We start from the raw sequence: 23779 nt of genomic DNA, 5'->3' as shown, positions 1-23779 counted from the left end.
TCCAAACTGATCTTCCCCGAGGTCGGCTTCTACCAGTTTTTCCATTTGTCTGTAAAGAATTCGCGTTAATATTTTGCAGCTGTGACTTATTAAACTGATAGTTCGATAATTTTCACATCTGTCAACACCTGCTTTCTTTGGGATTGGAATTATTATATTCTTCTTCAAGTCTGAGGGTATTTCACCTGTCTCATACATCTTGCTCACCAGATGATAGAGTTTTGTCAGGACTGGCTCTCCCAAGGCTGTCAGTAGTTCTAATGGAATGTTGTCTACTCCCAGGGCCTTGTTTCGACTCAGGTCTTTCAGTGCTCTGTGAAACTCTTCATGCAGTATCATACCTCCAATTTCATCTTCATCTACATCCTCCTCCATTTCCATAATATTGTCCTCAAGTACATCGCCCTTGTATAGACCCTCTATATACTCCTTCCACCTTTCTTCTTTCCCTTCTTTGCTTAGAACTGGGTTTCCATCTGAGCTCTTTATATTCATACAAGTGGCTCTCTTTTCTCCAAAGGTCACTTTAATTTTCCTGTAGGCAGTATCTATCTTACCCCTAGTGAGATAAGCCTCTACATCCTTACATTTGTCCTCTAGCCATCCCTGCTTAGCCATTTTACACTTCCTGTCGATCTCATTTTTGAGACGTTTGTATTCATTTTTGCCTGCTTCATTTACTGCATATTTATATTTTCTCCTTTCATCAATTCAATATTTCTTCTGTTACCCAAGGATTTCTACTAGCCCTCGTCTTTTTACCTACTTGATCCTCTGCTGCCTCCCTCAGAGCTACCCATTCTTCTTCTACTGTATTTCTTTCCCCCATTCATGTCAATTGTTCCCGTATGCTCTCCCTGAAACTCGCTACAACCTTTTGGTGTAATCAGTTTATCCAGGTCCCATCTCCTTAAATTCCCACCTTTTTGCAGTTTCTTCAGTTTTAATCTACAGTTCATAACCAATAGATTGTGGTCAGAGTCCACATCTACCCCTGGAAATGTCTTACAATTTAAAACTTGGTTCCTAAATTTCTGTCTTACTATTATATAATCTATCTGATACCTTCTAGTATCTCCAGGATTCTTCCATGTATACAACCTTCTTTTATGATTCTTGAACCAAGTGTTAGCTATGATTAAGTTATGCTTTGTGCAAAATTCTACCAGACGGCTTCCTCTTTCATTTCTCTCCCCCAATCCACTGTCACCCACTATGTTTCCTTCTCTCCCTTTTCCTACTCTCGAATTCCAGTCTCCCATGACTATTAAATTTTCGTCTCCCTTCATTCCCTGAATAATTTCTTTTATCTCATCACACATTTCATCAATTTCTTCATCATCTGCATAGCTAGTTGGCATATAAACTTGTACTACTGTAGTAGGCATGGGCTTCGTGTCTATCTTGCCCACAATAATGCGTTCACTATGCTGTTGGTAGTAGCTTACCCGCGCTCCTATTTTTTTATTCATTATTAAACCTACTCCTGCATTACCCCTATTTGATTTTGTATTTATAACCCTGTATTCACTTGACCAAAAGTCTTGTTCCTCCTGCCACCGAACTTCACTAATTCCCACTATATCTAACTTCAACCTATCCATTTCTCTTTTTAAATTTTCTAAACTACCTGCCCGATGAAGGGATCTGACATTCCGCGCTCCGATCCATAGAACGCCAGTTTTCTTTCTCCTGATAACGATGTCCTCTTGAGTAGTCCCCGCCCGGAGATCCGAATGGGGGACTATTTTACCTCCGGATTATTTTACCCAAGAGGACGCCATCATCATTTAACCATACAGTAAAGCAGCATGCCCTCGGGAAAAATTCCGGCTATAGTTTCCCCTTGCTTTCACCCGTTCGCAGTACCAGCACAGCAAGGCCGTTTTGGTTAGTGTTGCAAGGCCAGATCAGTCAATCATCCAGACTGTTGCCCTCTCAACAGATACCCCTCCGTTGTGGTTGCACCTACGGTACGGCCATCTGTATCGCTGAGGCACGCAAGCCTCCCCACCAACGGCAAGGTCAATGGTTCATGGGGTAGACCTGTTTATTTCTGCAATGGTTTACATCAGTTTACATCTTGAACATTTAGTTGTTTTTCGACATAATCGCCATTTCTGTCGATGCATTTTTGTAGACGCTGTGTCAGTTTTTGTATACCCATGTCATACCAGCTCACCGCCATGCTGTTTATAAAGTTATGAACCCTTTCTTCCACCTCGTCGTCGGAGCTGAATCGATGGGACCACAGTTAACATTGACAGGTACTGTGGGACTCTGAAAAAACTCAATCGTGCAGTTCAGAACCGGAGAAGAGGAATGTTTAGCAAGGGCGTACACATACTCCATGACAACGCTCGTCCACACATTGCTCGGCAAACCGTTGTTCTCCTGCAACAGTTTCAGTGGAACATAATCGCCCACCCACCCTATAGTCCTGACTTGGCACCCAGTGACTATCACCTGTTCCATAGATTAAAAGAACATTTGGCCGGAAAGCGATTCAGCGCCGACGACGAGGTGAAAGAAGAGGTTCATAACTTTCTGAACAGCGTGGCGGCGAGCTGGTATGACATGGGCATACAAAACTGCTTCAGTGTCTACAAAAATGCATCGACAGAAATAGTGATTATGTCGAATAATAGCTAAATGTTCAAGCTGTCAACTGATGTAAACCATTGCAGAAATAAACAGGTCTGTGTACTCATAAGAAAATAGGAGACCTTACTTTGATGTTATTTATCACATAGCAATCAGTTTTGGTGACTGGTGGCTGGTGTTTGAGACACAACATCGCTGTTACAGTAGCCTATGGAAGCCAGTTCATAGATGTCGGCCACTGATGGGATTGTGTATATGACTGGTGTTCTCCCTCTCAGCGTCAGTTAAGGCCTGGAGATGATCCACTGTGTCAACAAACCTGGTTGCTACACAGGGAGAGGCGAAAGTCTGGATACACGAGTGTTGAGGAATCATTATGGCCTCTGGTATGGGGTGTCTTCAGGGCGCGACTTATAGGAGCTATGGTGAAAGTGGCGACCATCTTGAACTCCGCCATCTTGGATTTGGGTTACGTGTTTCATATGGGAAGGGGGTCATATGGCACATCATTTTAAATTGCCTCTTTCTCAGGAACACACGTGTGAAATCTGTTTTAGGATATCTTTGCTTGTGTAGGAGTTATGATCTCGGGGTCAGGGATTTTCTCTGCCTCGTGATGACTGGGTGTTGTGTGATGTCCTTAGGTTAGTTACGTTTAAGTAGTTCTAAGTTCGAGGGGACTGATGACCATAGATGTTAAGTCTCATAGTGCTCAGAGCCATTTGAACCATTTAGTTATGATCTGTTAAACTTTGAAAGGATCACACGTGGTCTAGGGGTAGCGTCTTTGATTCATAATCAAAACGTCTTTGGTCCCGGGTTCGATCCACGCCACTGCCTAAATTTTGATATATAATCAGCATTGGCGGCCGAAGACTTCCGGCATAAGAAGTCAGCCACATTCTGCCAACGGCCTTGTCAAAGAGGGCGGAGGAGCGGATAGAGGTTCAGGGCACTCTCTTGTCCTAGGGGTGGGAAATTGCCGCTAAAGGCGGAAGAATCAGCAATGATCAACGACATGAGGATGCAGAAGGCAATGGAAACCACTGCATTAAAGACACGTAACGTGTATCCACAGGACATGTGGCCTGTATTTGAAGAAGTGTCATGATGATCTCTCCATTGGCAAAAGATTCCGGAATAGTCCCTCATTCGGATCTCCGGGAGGGGACTGCCAAGGGGGAGGTCACCATGAGAAAAAGATTGAATAATCAACGAAAGGATAACGTTCTACGAGTCGGGGAGTGGAATGTCAGAAGCTTGAACGTGGTAGAGAAACTAGAAAATCTGAAAAGGGAAATGCAAAGGCTCAATCTAGATATAATAGGGGTCAGTGAAGTGAAGTGGAAGGAAGACAAGGATTTCTGGTCAGATGAGTATCGGGTAATATCAACAGCAGCAGAAAATGGTATAACAGGTGTAGGATTCTTTATGAATAGGAAGGTAGGGCAGAGGGTGTGTTACTGTGAACAGATCAGTGGCCGGGTTGTTCTAATCAGAATCGACAGCAGACCAACACCGACAACGATAGTTCAGGTATACATGCCGACGTCGCAAGCTGAAGATGAACAGATAGAGAAAGTGTATGAGGATATGGAAAGGGTAATGCAGTATGTAAAGGAGGACGAAAATATAATAGTCATGGGCGACTGGAATGCAGTTGTAGGGGAAGGAGTAGAAGAAAAGGTTACAGGAGAATATGGGCTTGGGACAAGGAATGAAAGAGGAGAAAGACCAATTGAGTTCTGTAACAAGTTTCAGCTAGTAATAGCGAATACCCCGTTCAAGAATCACAAGAGGAGGAGGTATACTTGGAAAAGGCCTCGAGATACGGGAAGATTTCAATTAGATTACATCATGGTCAGACAGAGATTCCGAAATCAGATAGTGGATTGTAAGGCGTACCCAGGAGCAGATATAGACTCAGATCACAATATAGTAGTGATGAAGAGTAGGCTGAAGTTCAAGACATTAGTCAGGAAGAATCAATACGCAAAGAAGTGGGATACGGAAGTACTAAGGAATGACGAGATACGTTTGAAGTTCTCTAACGCTATAGATACAGCAATAAGGAATAGCGCAGTAGGCAGTACAGTTGAAGAGGAATGAACATCTCTAAAAAGGGCCATCACAGAAGTTGGGAAGGAAAACATAGGTACAAAGAAGGTAGCTGCGAAGAAACCATGGGTAACAGAAGAAATACTTCAGTTGATTGATGAAAGGAGGAAGTACAAACGTGTTCTGGGAAAATCAGGAATACAGAAATACCAGTCGCTGAGGAATGAAAGAATTAGGAAGTGCAGGGAAGCTAAGACGAAATGGCTGCAGGAAAAATGTGAAGACATCGAAAAAGATATGATTGTCGGAAAGACAGACTCAGCATACAGGAAAGTTAAAACAATCTTTGGTGACATTAAAAGCAACGGTGGTAACATTAAGAGTGCAACAGGAATTCCACTGTTAAATGCAGAGGAGAGAGCAGATAGGTGGAAAGAATACATTGAAAGCCTCTATTGAGGTTGAAGATTTGTCTGATGTGATAGAAGGAGAAACAGGAGTCTTTTTAGAAGAGATAGGGGATCCAGTATTAGAATCGGAATTTAAAAGAGCTTTGGACGACTTACGGTCAAATAAGACAGAAGGGATAGATAACATTCCATCAGAATTTCTAAAATCATTGGGGGAAGTGGCAACAAAACGACTATTGACGTTGGTGTGTAGAATATATGAGTCTGGCGATATACCATCTGACTTTCGGAAAAGCATCATCCACACAATTCCGAAGACAATGACAAGTGCGAGAATTATCGCACAATGAGCTTAACAGCTCATGCATCGAAGCTGCTTACAAGAATAATATACAGAAGAATGGAAAAGAAAATTGAGAATGCGCTAGGTGACGATCAGTTTTGCTTTAGTAAAGGGACGAGAGAGGCAATTCTGACGTTACGGCTAATAATGGAAGCAAGGCTAAAGAAAAATCAAGACACTTTCATAGGATTTGTCGACCTGGAAAAAGCGTTCGACAATACAAAATGGTGCAAGCTGTTCGAGATTCTGAAAAAAGTAGCGGTAAGCTATAGGGAGAGACGGGTCATATGCAATATGTACAACAACCAAGAGGGAATAATAAGAGTGGACAAGCAAGAACGAAGTGCTCGTATTAAGAAGGGTGTAAGACAAGGCTGTAGCCTTTCGCCCCTACTCTTCAATCTGTACATCGAGGAAGCAATGATGGAAATAAAAGAAAGGTTCAGGAGGGAAATTAAAATACAAGGTGAAAGGATATCAATGATACGATTCGCTGATGACATTGCTATCCTGAGTGAAAGTGAAGAAGAATTAAATGATCTGCTGAACGGAATGAACAGTCTAATGAGTACACAGTATGGTTTGAGAGTAAATGGGAGAAAGACGAAGGTAATGAGAAGTAGTAGAAATGAGAACAGCGAGAAACTTTACATCAGGATTGATGGTCACGAAGTCAATGAAGTTAAGGAATTTTGCTACCTAGGCAGTAAAATAAGACGGACGGAGCAAGGAGAACATCAAAAGCAGACTCGCTATGGCAAAAAAGACATTTCTGGCCAAGAGAAGTCTACTAATATCAAATACCGGCCTTAATTTGAGGAAGAAATTTCTGAGGATATACAGCATTGTATGGTAGTGAAACATGGACTGTGGGAAAACCGGAACAGAAGAGAATCGAAGCATTTGAGATGTGGTGCTATAGACGAATGTTGAAAATTAGGTGGACTGATAAGGTAAGGAATGAGGAGGTTCTACGCAGAATCGGAGAGGAAAGGAATATGTGGAAAACACTGCTAAGGAGAAGGGACAGGATGATAGGACATCTGCTAAGGAGTGAGGGAATGACTTCCATGGTACTAGAGGGAGCTGTAGAGGGCAAAAACTGTAGAGGAAGACAGAGATTGGAATACGTCAAGCAAATAATTGAGGACGTAGGTTGCAAGTGCTACTCTGAGATGAAGAGGTTAGCACAGGAAAGGAATTCGTGGCGGGCCGCATCAAACCAGTCAGTAGACTGATGACCAAAAAAAAAAAAAGAAAATGAAATAGCAAGGAAGTGATCAATTGTTTTTATTGTTGCAGGCGATCCACAGTGGCACTTATACAGCAGGGATGCAATGAAATTGTGTTAATGAGTGGTGGACGAAGTACCAGAGTGACTTCCCCTGACTTCAGTGATAGGCATCTTGAAAGAAACAACAATTTTCATATGACAGTATCCAAGTTACCGTACAAATTTCGTGCAACAGGTTCTGTGGTGGACAAACTACGCAATGGACGCCCAAGAACAGCCACTGACGAGGAGATTGCAACAGCAATTCTGGCATCATTTGTGAAAAGTCCACATCCCACTACCCACCGGTTGTCAGCAATATCTGGTGTCAGTCACCATTCAATCCTGCGTGTGTTGTACACACACCAATGGCACCCATAAAAATTACACGCGCAACATCGTCTCTCGGAAAATGACTCTGATCGATGCGTGCTGTTAGCAGAATGGGCTTTGGTTCAGTGTAAAAGTAATATAAACTTCATACGACCGGTGTCGTTCAGTGACGAAGCTAGTTTTTATGTGCAAGAAGAAGTAAACCAACAGAATCATCATTACTGGTTAGCTGCAAGCCACTTGTGAGTGGCTCCCTGTAAATGTTTTGGTGGTGAAAAGTGATGGTTTGGTGTGGGATTTTGGAATTAAGATTCGTGGATCCGGTGTTTATTGGTGGAACATTGAATTGGGAGAGGAATATTACACTACTAGCTATTACAATTGCTACACGAAGAAGAAATGCAGATGAGAAACGGGTATTCATCGGACAAATATATTATACTAGAACTGACATGTGATTACATTTTCACGCAATTTGGGTCCATAGATCCTGAGAAATCAGTACCCAGAACAACCACTTCTGGCCGTAATAAAGGTCTTGATACGCCTGCGCATTGAGTCAAACAGAGCTTGGATGGCGTGTATAGGTACAGCTGCCCATGTAGTCCCAACACGATACCACAGTTCATCAAGAGTAGTGACTGACGTATTGTGACGAGCCAGTTGCTCGGCCAGCATTGACCAGACGTTTTCAATTGGTGACAGATCTGCAGAATGTGCTGGCCAGGGCAGCAGTCGAACATTTTCTCTATCCAGAAAGCCCCATACAGGACCTACAACATGCGGTCGTGCATTATCCTCCTCAAATGAAGGGTTTCGCAGGCATCGAATGAAGGGTAGAGCCACGGGTCGTAACACATTTCAACTGTAACGTCCACTGTTCAAAGTGCCGTCAATGCGACCAAGAGGTGACCGAGACGTGTAACCAATGGCATCCCATACTGTCACTCCGGGTGATACGCCAGTATGGCGATGAAGAATACACGCTTCCAATGTGTATTCACGGCGATGTTGCCAAACACGGATGCGACCATCATGATGCTCTAAACAGAACCTGGATTCATCCGAAAATATGACGTTTTGCCATTCGTGCACCCAGGTTCGTCGTTCAGTACGCCATCGCAGGCTCTCCTGTCTGTGATGCAGCGTCAAGAGTAACCGTAGTCATGGTCTCCGAGCTAATAGTTCATGCTGCTGCAAACGTCGTCGAACTGTTCTTGCAGATGGTTGTCGTCTTGCAAACGTCCCCATCTGTTGACTCAGGGATCGAGACGTGGCTGCACGATCCGTTACAGCATTGCGGATCAGATGACTGTCATCTCGACTGCTAGTGATACGAGGCCGTTGGGATCCAGCACGGCGTTCCGTATTACTCTCCTGAACCCACCGATTCCATATTCTGCTAACAGTCATTGGATCTCGACCAACGCGAGCAGTAATGTCTTTATACGATAAAGCGCAACTGCGATAGGCTACACTCCCACCTTTATCAAAGTCGGAAACGTGATTGTACGCGTTTCTCCTCCTTACACGAGACATCACAACAACGTTTCACCAGGCAACGCCGGTCAACTACTGTTTGTGTATGAGAAATCGGTTGGAAAATTTCCTGATGTCAGCACGTTGTAGGTGTCGCCACCGGTGCCAACCTTGTGTGAATGCTCTGAAAAGCTAATCATTTGCATATCACAGCATCTTGTTCCTGTCGGTTAAATTTGGCGTCTGTAGCACGCCATCTTCGTGGTGTAGCAATTTTAATGGCCAGTTGTGTAACATGCTCCGTGATTATGTGCTTCCAATGTTGTTAATCGGTAGGGTGAGCTCCCAGCCCTCTTCAACAAGATGGAACACCTCCCCACTATGCTACTGAAGACTGTTTCTGGATCAACAGAAGGTCACTGAATTGGTAGGATGGGTTCTGTCGAATTCTCCCATGATCTTACATCTCTTGACTTTTATTTGTGGCAACATCTGAAATCAACTGTGTATGAAGTAAAAATCGATAGTGTAGGCCATCTTTAGCGATCCATTGAGGAGGCGTGCGTCTCTGTTGACACACAGATACTGTGGCATGTGCGACAGGACTGGCAAAAACGGCTCCGATTTTGTGTCTGGCGCACTGGAGGTCGCATCGGGCATACTCTGTAACGTCAACTCTGACAGGTGTCCTAAAATTTAACAGGTCCAAACACGAATTCTTTACAGACGAATGGAAAAACTGGTAGAAGCCGACCTCGGGGAAGGTCATTTTGGATTCCTTAGAAATGTTGGAACACGCGAGGCCATACTGACCCTACGACTTATCTTAGAAGATAGGTTATGGAAAGGCAAACCTACGCTTCTAGCATTTGTAGTCTTGGAGAAAGCTTTTGACAATGTTGACTGGAATACACTCTTTCAATTTCTGAAGGTGAAAGGGGTAAAATACAGGGAGCGAAAGGCTATTTACAGTTTGTACAGAAACCAGATGGCAGTTGTAAGAGTCGAGGGGCATGAAAGGGAAGCAATGGTTGGGAAGGGAGTTAGACAGGGAGAATAAATAAAAACTTCGAGGTTCGCCGATGACATTGTAGTTCTGTCAGAGACAGCAAAGGACCTGGAAGAGCAGCTGAACGGAATGGACAGTGTCTTGAAAGGAGGATATAAGATGAACATCCACAAAAGCAAAACGAGGGTAATGGAATGTAGTCGAATTAAATCGGGTGATGCTGCGGGAATTAGATTACGAAATGAGCCGCTTAAAGTAGTAAATGAGTTTCGCTATTTGGAGAGCAAAGTAACTGATGACGGTCGAAGTAGAGAGGGTATAAATGTAGACTGGCAATGGCAAGGAAAGCGTTTCTGATGAAGAGAAATTTGTTAACATCGAGTATGGATTTAAGTGTCAGGAAATTGTTTCTGAAAGTATTATCATGGAGTGTAGCCATGTATGGAAGTGAATCGTGGACGATGAATAGTTTGGACAAAAAGAGATTAGAAGCTTTCGAAATGTGGTGTTGCAGAAGAATGCTGAAGATTAGATGGGTAGACAACATATCTAATGAGGAGGTATTGAATATAATTGGAGAGAAGACAAATTTATGGCACAACTTGACTAGAAGAAGCGTTCGGTTGGTAGGGCATATTCTGAGGCATCAAGGGATCACCAATTTAGTATGGGTGGGCAGCGTGGAGGGTAAAAATCGTAGAGGGAGACCAAGAGATGAATACACTGAACAGATTCAGAAGGATGTAGGTTGCAGTAAGTATTGGGAGATGAAGAAGCTTGCACAGGATAGAGTAGCATGGAGAGCTGCATGAAACCAGTCTCAGGACTGAAGACCACAACAACAACTTCTCGGCAAGTTCATAGGTGTATTTCTGAGAAATCAGTTCAGAATAATGTGATACATGACCTCCTTCCCATCTGAAATACGTACTCCAAATTCAAGATGGCGGATTTCAGGATGGCCGCCGCTGTCGCCACCGCTGCTATAGACTTGGGCTCGTAGCTGCAGACACCCCGCACCGTTCGACTTTGGTAGGGTACATCCAGACTTTTGTCTTAACCTGTCTAATAAATAACATCGAAATGACGGCTACAGGTGTTCCATTGCATTACATAAGTGAACAGTGGATGTCCCACCGACCTTCAGTCAGAAGCATGGACGTATCTTTGGCAGGTTTCCGGTGGAGCGATACGCCACTGATAGGTGACGCAGTTATGGCCCAGTGGTCTGTGTGCGCGTAGGTGGCACCTGATGGTGTCGCAGAGGAGATCCATCGGGCTTAGAGCAGGCGAGTCTGGTGCCCAAGACATCAACATAACTTCACTGTCATGCTCCTCGAACCAATGAAGCACGGTTATGGCCTTGTTGCAAGACGTCTCCGCCATCAGGAAAAACATGAAAGATGAACGGATGCAATTGTTCAGCAGTAGCCTAAGAGTACTACGACACGAAACGGGCGCTCGGTTAAAAGCTTTATGACCCATTAATTGGTTGGTCAGAAAACAGAGTTCCTTTGATGAATGCTGCTGATCCTTCTCTCTCGGTATTAGATTTATTAACACAGCCTTTACTGCAATTAAGCTTTCATTCCTTGGTACATAAGGTACACACTTCTCCACTTTTTCACTATTTATTTATTTATTTACTATTTCATGTATTTTTTAAATATTAAAACCTACATAATTCTTATAGGCGAGAAAGAGAATAGGTCCTACAAAAAACATATCCTTATTCAAAATAAAACGTTTGATGTAACTACGAAGTACACAATAGGGCACAAAGAAATCGCCCTAGTGTTGTCTACTGATGACAAAATTAATTAAACAACATCAAAAATGTAGCCAGACATAAAACCGAACGCTTACATATCAAATACAAAAAAAAAGAAATAAGAGATGACTTGGTGTCCCTTACATCAGTTAAGAGGTGGGAAAATATTAGAGTGAAATGAACAATGACTCAATCCATATTCACTAAGGGGAGTCCTCCAAAATTTCAATTGACTATGTAATTACTATTTTCTTTTGAATATAAGGCGTCATACTATCGACCTATTTATAAAACGACACGTCCACCATACAAATAGGAACTGACACAAAGCAAACTGTATCGCAATAAGCAAGTTAAAAGTAAGGGAGCTGTGAGAAAACAAACCAGACACCAAAGTATAAGCCCACTAATTAAGCAACACACTGCCGAAAAAAGGGGAAACAACTGCGAGCGAAAAGCAGTTGTTAAATGTCCTCATACTATAAACCAGTCATGGAATGGAACAATACTAAATCGACACCCACCAAATTACGAGGAAAACCAAGGCTATAAAACAATTAATATATTAGCATAAGCTTACATACCCTAGAAGTCCCCAAACCATATAGTAAAACTTGTGATACACAACAGTAGCTCATAACAGACTCAAAACCCACTGCTACCATCAGGTTGACATCAATCCTAAATCAATGAAATTCATAAAATACGTATACATGGGAATATGTCAGTGAGTCTAAAAACCTGCTAAAAATGGTATGCAAATGAGTTAATTTCAACAAATAAAACCGTAAGGAATAGCATTAACCTCACCGTCCTAAGTATCAAGAAGACATCACTATCATAAGGAAAATCGCATCATAGATAGCTTACAAAAGACCAAAACAAGATCAATAACACAAAAGTGATGCGTACCAATAGTATAAGCATTGTAAAGTGAGATCCAGGGTGATGCAGGTGTTATCTTGGTTTACCTGTATTTTTTACTTCCTTTTTAACTCAAGTTCTTATGTCTTTGACCATTATGTTTCCTGTATTCCACACTTTTGTCTTTCTGTAGTCTTTTTGTCTTCGATTCTTGGTATGCATTTACTATGTTACCATTGCGACGCATTGGTTTGTCTGACTGTGACGTACGGTAGGTCCCCTTACGGCGAGCATTGGTATGTCTCATGGATCTAAGTCGTTTCCGCAACAGTACAGCGCCAGTAACACCAAACCACAGTGTTTAGAAAGTTCGCCACAGTCTGTCGTTTTGGACAGGGGTCCACAATTTTCTACGTTGGAATTTCAACAGTTTTGCCTACAAAATTGAATTCAACATAACTGAACACCACAGTTCTACCCTCAATGAAAGGTTGAAGCCGAATGTTTCACTCACACTTTCAAGGCGTAGATATCCAAACACCGTGTTTTACACTCGTGGGGAAAATACTTTGTGACTGTTTCCGAGCACCTGTTATACTTTGCCGTTTCTAATCGCTTCGCCGGCGTAATTATTACATGGGCGTCGACCCTGCACCCTGTTGCCACTATATCAACATCTACACTCTGCTTCAGATGTTGACTTTGCAATGAAGGACAATGTTCCTCACCAACCCCCAGAAATGAGGCCGATGTTGTCACTCAGGCAACTGTCTAAGTTCATTATACCGTTCGTGGCAAATTGGACACATGTCGACGACATCAAAACCTACTTCGTTTGTGTGACTGTTGTGATCTTGTCATAAATTTTCACGTTCCAGAAATGCTATTTCCAACACAGACTACTGCCCTCAAGCAGCCTCTTCCGGCCCCTGACGTTTGAGTGGCATGGGTGATCAGACGACTCTGCAGATGATGATGATGATGATGATGATGTTTCGTTTGTGGGGCGCTCACCTGCGTGGTCATCAGCACCTGTACACATTCCCATTATGTACACAGTACAATCCAGCCACTTTTGTGAATGATGAGAACAACACAAACGCCCAGTCCCCAGGCAGAGAAAATCCCCAACCCGCCTGGGAATCGAACCCGTGACCCTGTGATCCAGAGGTAGCAATGCTAGCCACTCGACCACTAGCTGCGGACACGACTCTGCCCTTACTTGCCCACACCATCGATGCCACAGCTGCAGTACCCGCCAACATTCTGAGTGACATCAGTCACTGACATCAGTAGAGCATCACCCATACAGTCTTCGACATCCTCAGCAGTGCCTGTGCTGGACACGCCGGTGGCGCTGGACAGACCTCTGGTTTTGTGCCAGATATTCCTAGGGTATCTGCAAAACAAATGTTGGGATGCGGCTTGCCCGACACCATTTTCCATCACGCTGCGTTTAGCCATCAGCAGCAAAACGGCACAGACCTCTCCCACGTCGGCGGGTACCCCACGCTAAGAATTAATAGTGCTCAACTTTTGAGGTGGTGGGTGGGTGCGGGGGAATGCGGTAACGTCGGTGTCATTATTGACTACACACAGTGCACTGTGTCACACTCACATCTCTGCAGACTAGACATTAAAACTGGCTGCCGTGAGCGCGAGAGGGCTCGCCGTACACCGCCATGTGGCGCTACACACAACACCAGAGGGTGTCAAATTCGTGCCAACTCACTGCCTGCAAGTGTGGCTGGTCCAAGGACCTATTTAAACCGCTGCACTCAGAGCTCTGCCTCAGGTTGTCCTCTGACTAGTGCCTACCAGACTGCACAAGATTTGCAATGAGGATAGAAGAGCACAATACGATGCAACTAATCCAAATACACTCAGCCTGTGATTTAACACTGTACTTCAGCCACTGATGCACAGTACTACTGAACTGACAGTGTTTGGGAAAGATGCATTTGAGAATAACAAATATATGAAGTATTCTCAGTTTTCTAATCATTTTGTAAATATGCAAATAAACTCGTTCATATTGAAATCACACACTAGTTTGTGATGTGTGTGTTGCAACATCATCCACCCACAGCTACAACAGGTTCTATGTTACAGATCAAGGTTAATGGAACAGAAACAGAAAGTATGAATTGGGGCAGGATAAATTACGATGGTAAGAATTTTACTTGGCGCAATAGAACAGAGTGGTCAGGAAACTAGCTGGTACCTCAATTAAGATTCACATGAGGCATTTTGGAGGAGAAGTCGCTGTAATAAATGGAGTAAATCGTGACCAAGATAATGTTCATATTGTAGCAGTATTTGAGAGAATTGGAGTGGCTAAGCTAGAGGATACTGAAAACTGTTCAGGTTTTGTTTCAGCTAAAATTACTGAAACATCTGAAACAGACGCTTTTGTTTTATCACATGGAAAAGCAGAAGTACATATGAACTCAAGGGTCAAAATAATTTATAGCAGTTAAAGCAATTGTGACGTAGGTCTACATGCATTGATAAGTAATGAGAGGAATTGTGTAAACAGTGAGGGAGAACTTATACAAAGTGAAGTAGAGACTAGTATTGATGATGCTTGTAGTAACGATGCTGTAAAATATATTTTTTGTTGATATGCAAGTGCAAGTGTCAATTAATGTAAATGATAATTTTATTATACTGGTGATGAAGTGGTTATTAAAGTATGGATGTATGGTAGTAAGAATATTGCTCTTCGACGTTGCCCTGATGTTATAATGAAACACGTGTTTTCCTCAATGATGAACATGTGACTTCAAATAAAGGAATGAATCGTGAGGGAGAACTTCTACAAAGCGAAGTAGATACTAGTGTTGATGATACTTGTAGTAATGATGCTGTAAAATATATTTTTTGTTGATATGCAAGTGTCAATTAATGTAAATGATAATTTTATTATACTGGTGATGAAGTGATTATTAAAGTATGGATGTATGGTAGTATGGATATTGCTCTTGGAGGTTGCCCTGATGTTATAATGAAACACATGTTTTCCTCAATAATGAACATGTGACCTCAGATGAAGGTATGAATTGTTACTGGATGGGAAATGAGAAGGCTGACTATAGTCTTTGTGCCTAAGTATCCTATGCTGAAGTTAATAAAAGTTTGGCACCAGATCAGTTTGTCAATTGAAGTTCGAGAGGAGTGTGAGGAACAAGAAACTGAAAGTATATTCATTGAATTACTTAAAGATGATATAGAAATGTATGTGGGGAAACACATTAGAGTGTTTATACAGTGGCGGAAGAGAATAGGGAGGAAATAGAAGCTGATTTATTGGGAAAAGAAATAAACAGGGTAACTATTGGAAAAGTCCTACCACACATTGATATTATTATGGGAATAGTGGTGTAAAATGAGGCAATATTGGATTTTGGTTATTAGGTATCTTTTTGGTAACAAATTAGGTGTAAGGATACGGACGTAGTAGCGCTAACTGGGGCCTGTAGCAGTACAACTGTGAAGGAAATTTTATTAGATTTCAAAATCAGTTACCATCTTTTTAATACAATTCATATTTTAATCTCTATGAATATTATATCAGGAATTATTTTTGTATAACTGTGATTGTAACATAATAATAAAGGTTATAATGGTAGAATTAGATACTGGAGGGTGCCAGAAAGGATCTGATTTGAAAGGGAATTAAAAATGTGCGAATAAATGGCTCACTTGCAACAGGAATATGAGGAAAGCGAGGAGATGTGCACTGCAGAACAAATATATATGATGGTTGAGATGGTTCATTTATCTGAAGAAGAGAAAATGCAACTTACTTCCTATAGTGTAGATACAAACAGTTGTTTTCAGATAGGCCTACGGAGTTGTTAACTAGAATACACTTTGAGAGAGATACCACATGAAATAATTATGGTCAAGTCATTTTTTTACTGTTATGGCAGATCAAGTGGTAGTGATGGCTAGAGTAAAAATGAAGTTGGATTGGAATGTAATAGAGTTAGGCAGAAATGAAAAATATATTCCCAATGTAGCTCTATAAAAAGAAGGATGGGTCAGTGAGGGCAGTGTTAGGTGCAAGAAAGCCGAAGAGGTTAATAATTAAGGAGAATCATTAGCCTGAAAATATAAATGAACTGTTAGAGAATTTCTATAGTGTGAAGTTTATGTCTAGTGTAGATTTAACGTCTGGGTTTTGGCAGGTGCCATTACCTAAAGCCGTGACGTCACAACTGTGAAGCCAAAATACCTTTGTTCTTAGCTTGCATGCACAGGATTGTCTAGCTTTCGGAAGTACTTTGAACTACAATGTAGACATGCGTGGTCCTTGGGTGCACAAATCGCTCAGATTGCGACACGAAATGTATAGGAATGTTACTTCGTTTGTAATATAGAGGAATCGCAACATTTGTCATACATTTTTGACCTCTTTATTGCAAATCGATTTCAGCTACCGTTTAGCTATCTTCACTGCATTACATCCAACTTGCGATGACTCATTGTAAAAATAGTAGCACATGGTACCACTTGACGTTACCGATTTGTTTCTTGTTTGTAATGTGAAATGGTACCATGTCCTAATATATTTACGATGTGTCATCATGACTTGGATATAATGCACTGAAGGCAGCTAACAGTAGCTGAAATCGATCTGCAATAAACAGATAAGAAATTTATGACGGATGCTGCTCTTTCTCCTGTCTTGGGCTTCATTAATACAGTCATGGAGCACGCCGTTCTTGATGTAAAGAAAGCTGAATATTTCATGCATAAACTGTCTCGGTAGCCTGTTATTTTTCCACTTTTATTACAAACAAATTTGTCCTACTTCTTTAAGCGTTCTGTAGCGTATTTTTCGCTTGTACGATTTCAGATTTTCGAAATAACAATATCAGAAAGCTCTATGGGAGAATACCATGAGAAGAAAGAAATGGCGAACGTCTACACAGGACCATTTTATGTTGCTAGCATTTTCAGGAAGAGGATATCGGCCCAACGTAGCTTCCAACAGTTCATCTTACGGAAAATGCTGCTCCATTTTGCTACTTGCGCAAAATACTTCCAAAATGTAGCTTAAATATTAGATCCCAATTTCATGGTGTGCATTAAATATATGTGCACGATATAATCGAGAAGTAATGAATGATTTATTTTTTCAATATTAATGTTCTGAGATCATATACTCATTTTAGCAGTTAACAGTGCCATAATTTAATAGGTCTTAAGTATAAGTAGGACGCTGTGTAGTTTTACGATTGTAGCTACTTCCATAAAAACTAATGTTAGCAGAAAAATCATTCACAGTGATATCGATTTACTTAAATTTACTTCTAGATATCACAAGCAAGATGTACAATATGTATTTCTTTGATGCTAGACTTGTTTTCATTTGCGTTTGACACGTGGTGTAAGAGCATCTGTCTATGCATTGAATATTTTACTCATATGTTTACGTTCGAGATAATCCAGCTAGTGAATGTTTTGACTGGGCAACAAGTTTGCATTTAAACTTTTTAACTGAGTGATTGTTTTTATGGGTTTGTATATACGATTACTCTGCCCTGTGCTAGTTGTTACGTTTGAAATGTTTTGTTTGTTTTGGAACAGCTACTGCAGAAAGTAATAATGCTAATGTTACCCATCTGTTTTCTAGTGTCGCCAAAAGGCGTTCTCCTCTATCCAAACAAACCACGTCATGGCATTGTTGGTCATATCAAGAGGAAATTGTACAGTATTTGAAGAAAATACGCAAAACAGGAAATAAATCAGACTTACCACGCAGCAAAGTGTCCCCCAAGGCCTTGCTGAATCAAACCTATACCGAGTGCAACCGCGCATCCAGTGTAGCCTAAATGAAGAGTTGTCGCGACGACGTCCTCGAACAATATGTGGTATCAGGGTAAGGCACCTGGTGTTGCAAGTGATGCATTATGTATGTCCACGGAATTCAAAGATACAATGGATAGTGAGGTTATAATTAACTGTTTAAACAATACTTAACTTCCGAACGTCGGGGCTTACATGAGAACCTACCATCACTTGATAATCAGTTCTTATTATAGCCTAGTATGCCTCAGACAATGAGAAGGCTGAAAGAGTTTCTCCCACAGTAACAAAAGTGAATGCAGACACAGTACTCTAATTATCTTTAAAGGACATTCAACTAGATTAATGGTAAAGTACACTGGCTAAATAAGTTGTAAGACTGTTTTGTTTGTGAAAGTGAGATAAAGATTTAATTGCACAAAGTACTGGAGTATTTGTTCGTTGAATATAAAATGATCAATTAAGTGCATAAGCCGTTTGAAGTAATTACAATTTACAGGCATCATAATTGAATATAAGTGGATTACTGATTATAATGGTAAGTTAAAATCATGACTGAAATATAGATATTGTCGCTTTTGAAAAACTGTGAAACAAAATTGATTGTGTGTAGAAAGACCTACACATCTCAAAAGGGACAAAATGTGTGATACAATGTTAGGCTTTACCTGACGTTTAGTGTACGTTTATGGTTTTAGTAGTAACTCTTGCCGGCCGGGGTGGCCGAGCGGTTCTAGGCGCTTCAGTCTGGAACCGCGCGACCACTACGGTCGCAGGTTCGAATCCTACCTCGGGCATGGGTGTGTGTGATGTCCTTAGGTTAGTTAGGTTTAAGTAGTTCCAAGTTCCAGGGGACTGATGATCTCAGAAGTTAAGTCCCATAGTGCTCAGAGCCATTTGAATCATTTGAATAACTCTTGATTGCAACTAAGCTTAGTCAATATTTTTCATACTAGTAACTCTTGATTGCAACTAAGCTTAGTCAGTAATTTTCATTCAATATTATCGTATACGCCTGCATCTGACTAAAATGTTTCACAAGCTGCTACATGGTTGCGAATAAAGCAGTGACCCGAACACAGAATACAATTCCTTCACGTTACATCTATGGTCACAAATTATTGGTCATGAAACTACCGGTTTCGACCTATGATGACCATCTTCAGATCTCCAGCAAAATATGGGAAACATATACTAGCAGATTGTCTACAGCTTAAAACGATAAAATAGACCATAATGAAAAGTACTTTGACATTCATGTACATTTTTGCTTTTTAAGTATGAAGAGGCATACATGTCCTAATGTACTGCAGCTGTAGTGACATCGTCACAAGTTAAACACAAAATTAGAACCAGTATCGTTAGATGTTCATAAATAACAGCATATACAATATTCATATTGAGAGCAGCACTACAGTTCAAAACAAACTGCTGTACAGTAGCCACAAGATGTTTGTGTTGCAAGAGCACTAGATGTCGCTACTGTAGGCATACACGTGTTCTTCAATAATTAGCATTAACTCAGGGCGCTGATTATGTGTGGCAGTCTTTTTCTTTCGCTGTGACTTCTTTAGCTACTTTTTACAATTTTTTATATTATTCTGTGCACTCTGAATCGCTGTTTATTACATATGTCATTACCTATAATATTGCTACTGGAGCATATATCACTTACTGTCACTTAACTCTTCCACTTTTTAACTATCTAACTTTTGTTGTGTTTTATTTCATCGCTTTTTATTACTGTGTTGCCTCTTATAACTTATGAGCCCATTACAGTCTTTACTGATTGTATCCCCCTTTATTTTAAGTTTTTCAATTAATTTTTGCAAATATGTGCATGCCTGCAGTAGCGACATTTGGTGTACTTGCAACACAAACATCTCGTGGCTCTTGTACGGCAGTTTATTTTGAACAGTAGTACTGCTCGCAAGAGGACTATTGCATATGCTGTTATTTGTACACACGGTGATTCTAATTAAAGTTAAACTTTCAAACCATTGTAGAAATAACACCACTGGTCAGAATGTTGTCAAATTTCAACGGAGTGTTATCGGAGAAGGAGGAAAACGTACGGCACAAGAAAAATAAATAGTTTCAAAATGTAGCAATAGATGGCGCTGTAAGTATCATAATTTCGTAGTAGTTGACTAGGAATGACAAATGAATCATACAACAACGCCTAAAGTGTAGGTCTGAAGTTAAACAAACTGTATTACTCAGTGTGCATGGGTGTACAGGTGTGATACTGTTAGTTACGTAAGCCCGTATTACTGGCACAAAACATGTTCAACATGCTGTCCACCGTTTTCTGCAACAAGTTGAAATCGCGAAGCAACATGTTCCACAACTGATCGAAGTGTTTCCGGGGTCACGATCAGAAGGTGTTGCACTATGCGTGACTTCAATGCAGTTAAGTTTGCAATCGGAATACTGAGCACAACATCTTTCAGATAGCCCCACAGCCAGAAGTCACACGGATTAAGATCGGGTGACCGGGACGGCCAGGCTGTAGGGAAACAGCGGCTGATTATTCTAGCATTTCAAAAATGGCGCTTCAGCAGCTGCTTAACTTGATTTTCAATGTACGGAGGTGCGAAATCTTGCATAGAAACGATCCCATCCGCACACCCACGCTGCTGGAGAGCTGGAATGGCGTGGTTGCGCAAAAGACACTCATAGCGCTTAACGTTGACGGTACAGCTAACAGGACCGGAAGCACTTGTTTCTTCGAAAAAATATGGCCCTATGATAAACGATGCCTTTTCAGGATGAAGTGGTACTGGTTGATTTGCGTGTGGGTTTTCCGTTGCCCATATTCGACAACTCTGCGTATTCACATAGCCTGTCAGATGGAAGTGGGCTTCGTCTGTCCACAAAATCTTCCACAGCCAATCATTGTCCACTTCCATGCGAGCAAGAAATTCTAAAGGAAAGGTCTCTCTTGCCGGCAGGTCAACAGGAAGCAACTCATGCACACGGGTGATTTCGTACGGGCAGCAGAGAAGAATGTTTCGTAGGATTTTACGCACTGTGCTCACGAGTATGTCCAGTGTTCGGGCAGTTCTCCGTGCGCTACACGTTTGCACACCACCACTCGTCTCCTCCTGCATTGCTGTGGCCACTGCTTCCACTGACGTCGAATCAATTCGATCGTCTTTTCGAATTTCCGAACCATTTTGTCCAGACCTACGGCAGTCATCGAACCAACGCCTTTTTTCAAACCCTTCAGTTTCCGGAACTTCTGCAGAGCGACGTGTGCACAGTCATCATTTTTGTAATACAGCTTTACAAGCACAGGGCGTTCCTGCATTGAGAGTCACAGCGAACGTCGCAGACGCGGAAAGGAAGAAAAGTCGTGTCCCCGGCGTGTTTATACCAACTTCAGTGGGGCGAGGGCATGACAAGTGTTTTCATTGACATACTCTGACACATACAGCGCCATCTATTGATGAATTTTCACACGATTTTTTTTCTTCTGCCATGCGTTTTCCCCCTTCTCCTATAATATTCCTTTGCAATTTGACGTGATTCTGACGAGGGTGATATTATTCCTACAGCGTTTCGAAAGTTTGACTTTAATTATAATTACCCTGTATTTTTGACGATGCTGGTGCTAATTGTGTGTTTAGCTTTACACGATGCCACTACGGCTGCAGTACATTTGGACATGTTTCTACAGAACAGGTGTGCCTCTTCATACTTAAAGCGCACAAATGTACATGTATGTCAGTGTACTTTTCATTATGGTCTATTTTATTGTTTTAAGCTGTATACAATCTGCTAGTCTATTTATGTTTCCCATATATTGCTGGAGATCTGAAGATCGGCATTATAGACCGAAACGGGTAGTTTCAATACGAATAATTTGTGGCCATAGACATAAAGTAAAGGAAATTTATGACTAAAATGTGTCATTTTACTGCTGACCATTGTCTTGGTCTGAGCAAGACGGCTGACTGCCCCACCCCCGGACTTCCGGCATTACCTTCTCCCAGTATAAGTATCTCCCTCTACCTTTATCTTTACCTCCACTAAAGTTATAGTTTTTCAATAGAAGGGAAGATATCTATTACGATCAGGGAAGAGCTTCTGGATGTTTCAGTCTCATCAGGCGTATCGGTCATGGCTTGACCTCTTTATCACAAGAAGGACATGGTATCAAGAATATCAGTAGTTGGAGGACGTGTACAAAGAAATTCATGAAGAACCAATGACTGCCAAGCTCAGCAAATGTAAACTTCTACAATCAGGGTTAACATTCTTAGGGGTCCTGCTGACTGCTGAGGGCATTTTCTTAAGTAAAGGGAAGTTCAGAGCTATTGCCGAATGTGAAGTACCGGCAGTTAAGAACAGAGAGCAATAAAGTTTTTGTTGGATTATGTTGTTTTTACAGAAAATGTATTATTGGTTATAGTTTAGGTCAATTCTTTGTAGGTTATTGAGAAAGAGTGTGACATGGAACACGACTGGTTAATATAAGAGGGAGTGTAAATCCATGAAAAAAGCTTATGCAACTGCAGCATATTATACCATCCAGAATGTCTCTAGCTTTTGTATTGCATCTGATAGTTCATATAACGGAGTCAGGGAAGTTTTGTTTCTGGAGAAAATACTAAATGCAGATGTAGAACAACGATATATTACATCTACAAGCAGGTTGCTGAGCGAACATTAATTAATGTACAGCATCTCTGAGAAAGAGTTACTGCAATAGTACTTCGTTTTCAGAAGTCTAGAATATATCTGCAGGGCAGAAAGGTAGCGTTTTTCACTGATCCCGAAGCATTAAGCTACCTCCAAGAATGAAAACTGTTGAATGGCAGGCTCATGAGATGGGCCACGTTCCTTAATTATGAAATATGTCAACGGGACGGAAACGAATATCGCATTTCCCTTATTCTGGGGATGAATATAAGGAGGAAATGGAAGATAAAGAATATCAAATACTATACATGAACAGGTGAGGAAGGAATGTTATCAATCTGTAAGGCTATAAGAAGACTACAGAATAGGGTTCAAATGGTTCAAATGGCTCTGAGCACTATGGGACTTAACTTCTGAGGTCATCAGTCCCCTAGAACTTACAAGGGAACCTCCCCATCGCACCCGCCTCAGATTTAGTTATAATTTGGAACAGTGGTTAGGCCTTGAAAAACTGAACACCGATCAATCGAGAAAACAGAAAGAAGCTGTGTGGAACTATAAAAAAAATAAGCAAAATACACAAACTGAGTAGTCTATGCGAAAGATAGGAAACATCAAGGACAGTGTCTGCGCAGGAGCACCGTGGTCCCGTGGTTAGCGTGAGCAGCTGCGGAAAGAGAGGTCCTTGGTTCAAGTCTTCCTTCGACTGAAAAGTTTATTTTCGCAAAGTTATGATCTGTCCGTTCGTTCATTGACGTCTCTGTTCACTGTAATAAGTTTAGTGTCTGTGCTTTGTGACCGCACCGCCAAACCGTGCGATTAGTAGACGAAAGGACGTGCCTCTCCAATGGGAACCGAAACATTTGATCGCAAGGTCATAGGTCACCCGATTCCTCCATAGTAAAACACATCAGATATATTCTATACGACACTGGTGACGGCATGTGCGTCACATGACAGGAATATGATGTCGACCCATCTAACTTGTACACTTGGCGAATGGGTAAAAAGATTCTTCTACCTTGCCCGATTTAGGTTTTCTTGTGGACGTGATAATCACACCCAAAAAAGTGATGAAAACATAAGAGTTTGTCACATAAACTCCAACAAATGAATGCAACAGTTTCACAGTCGCACAGTTTTCCTTGTGCTCTGTTCAAACATATGTTTT

General features: G+C 41.5%; 1 protein-coding gene across 1 annotated transcript in view; it reads right to left on the bottom strand.

The window, feature by feature from the left end:
* LOC126424906 (cytochrome P450 4g15-like) overlaps positions 1-18011 on the bottom strand; it is a 165794-nt gene extending 147783 nt beyond the window's left edge. Inside the window, exon 1 of the mRNA XM_050087749.1 lies at positions 17911-18011. The gene's annotated coding sequence lies outside the window, so the exon portion shown is untranslated. The remainder of the gene's footprint in view (positions 1-17910) is intronic.
* Between the last annotated feature and the right edge of the window lie 5768 nt (positions 18012-23779).

This window comes from Schistocerca serialis, chromosome 10 (genome assembly GCF_023864345.2).
Source record: "Schistocerca serialis cubense isolate TAMUIC-IGC-003099 chromosome 10, iqSchSeri2.2, whole genome shotgun sequence".
Lineage (NCBI taxonomy): Eukaryota > Metazoa > Arthropoda > Insecta > Orthoptera > Acrididae > Schistocerca > Schistocerca serialis.
The sequence above is the reverse complement of the archived record's forward strand: the minus strand, read 5'-3'. Positions and strand labels throughout refer to the sequence as shown.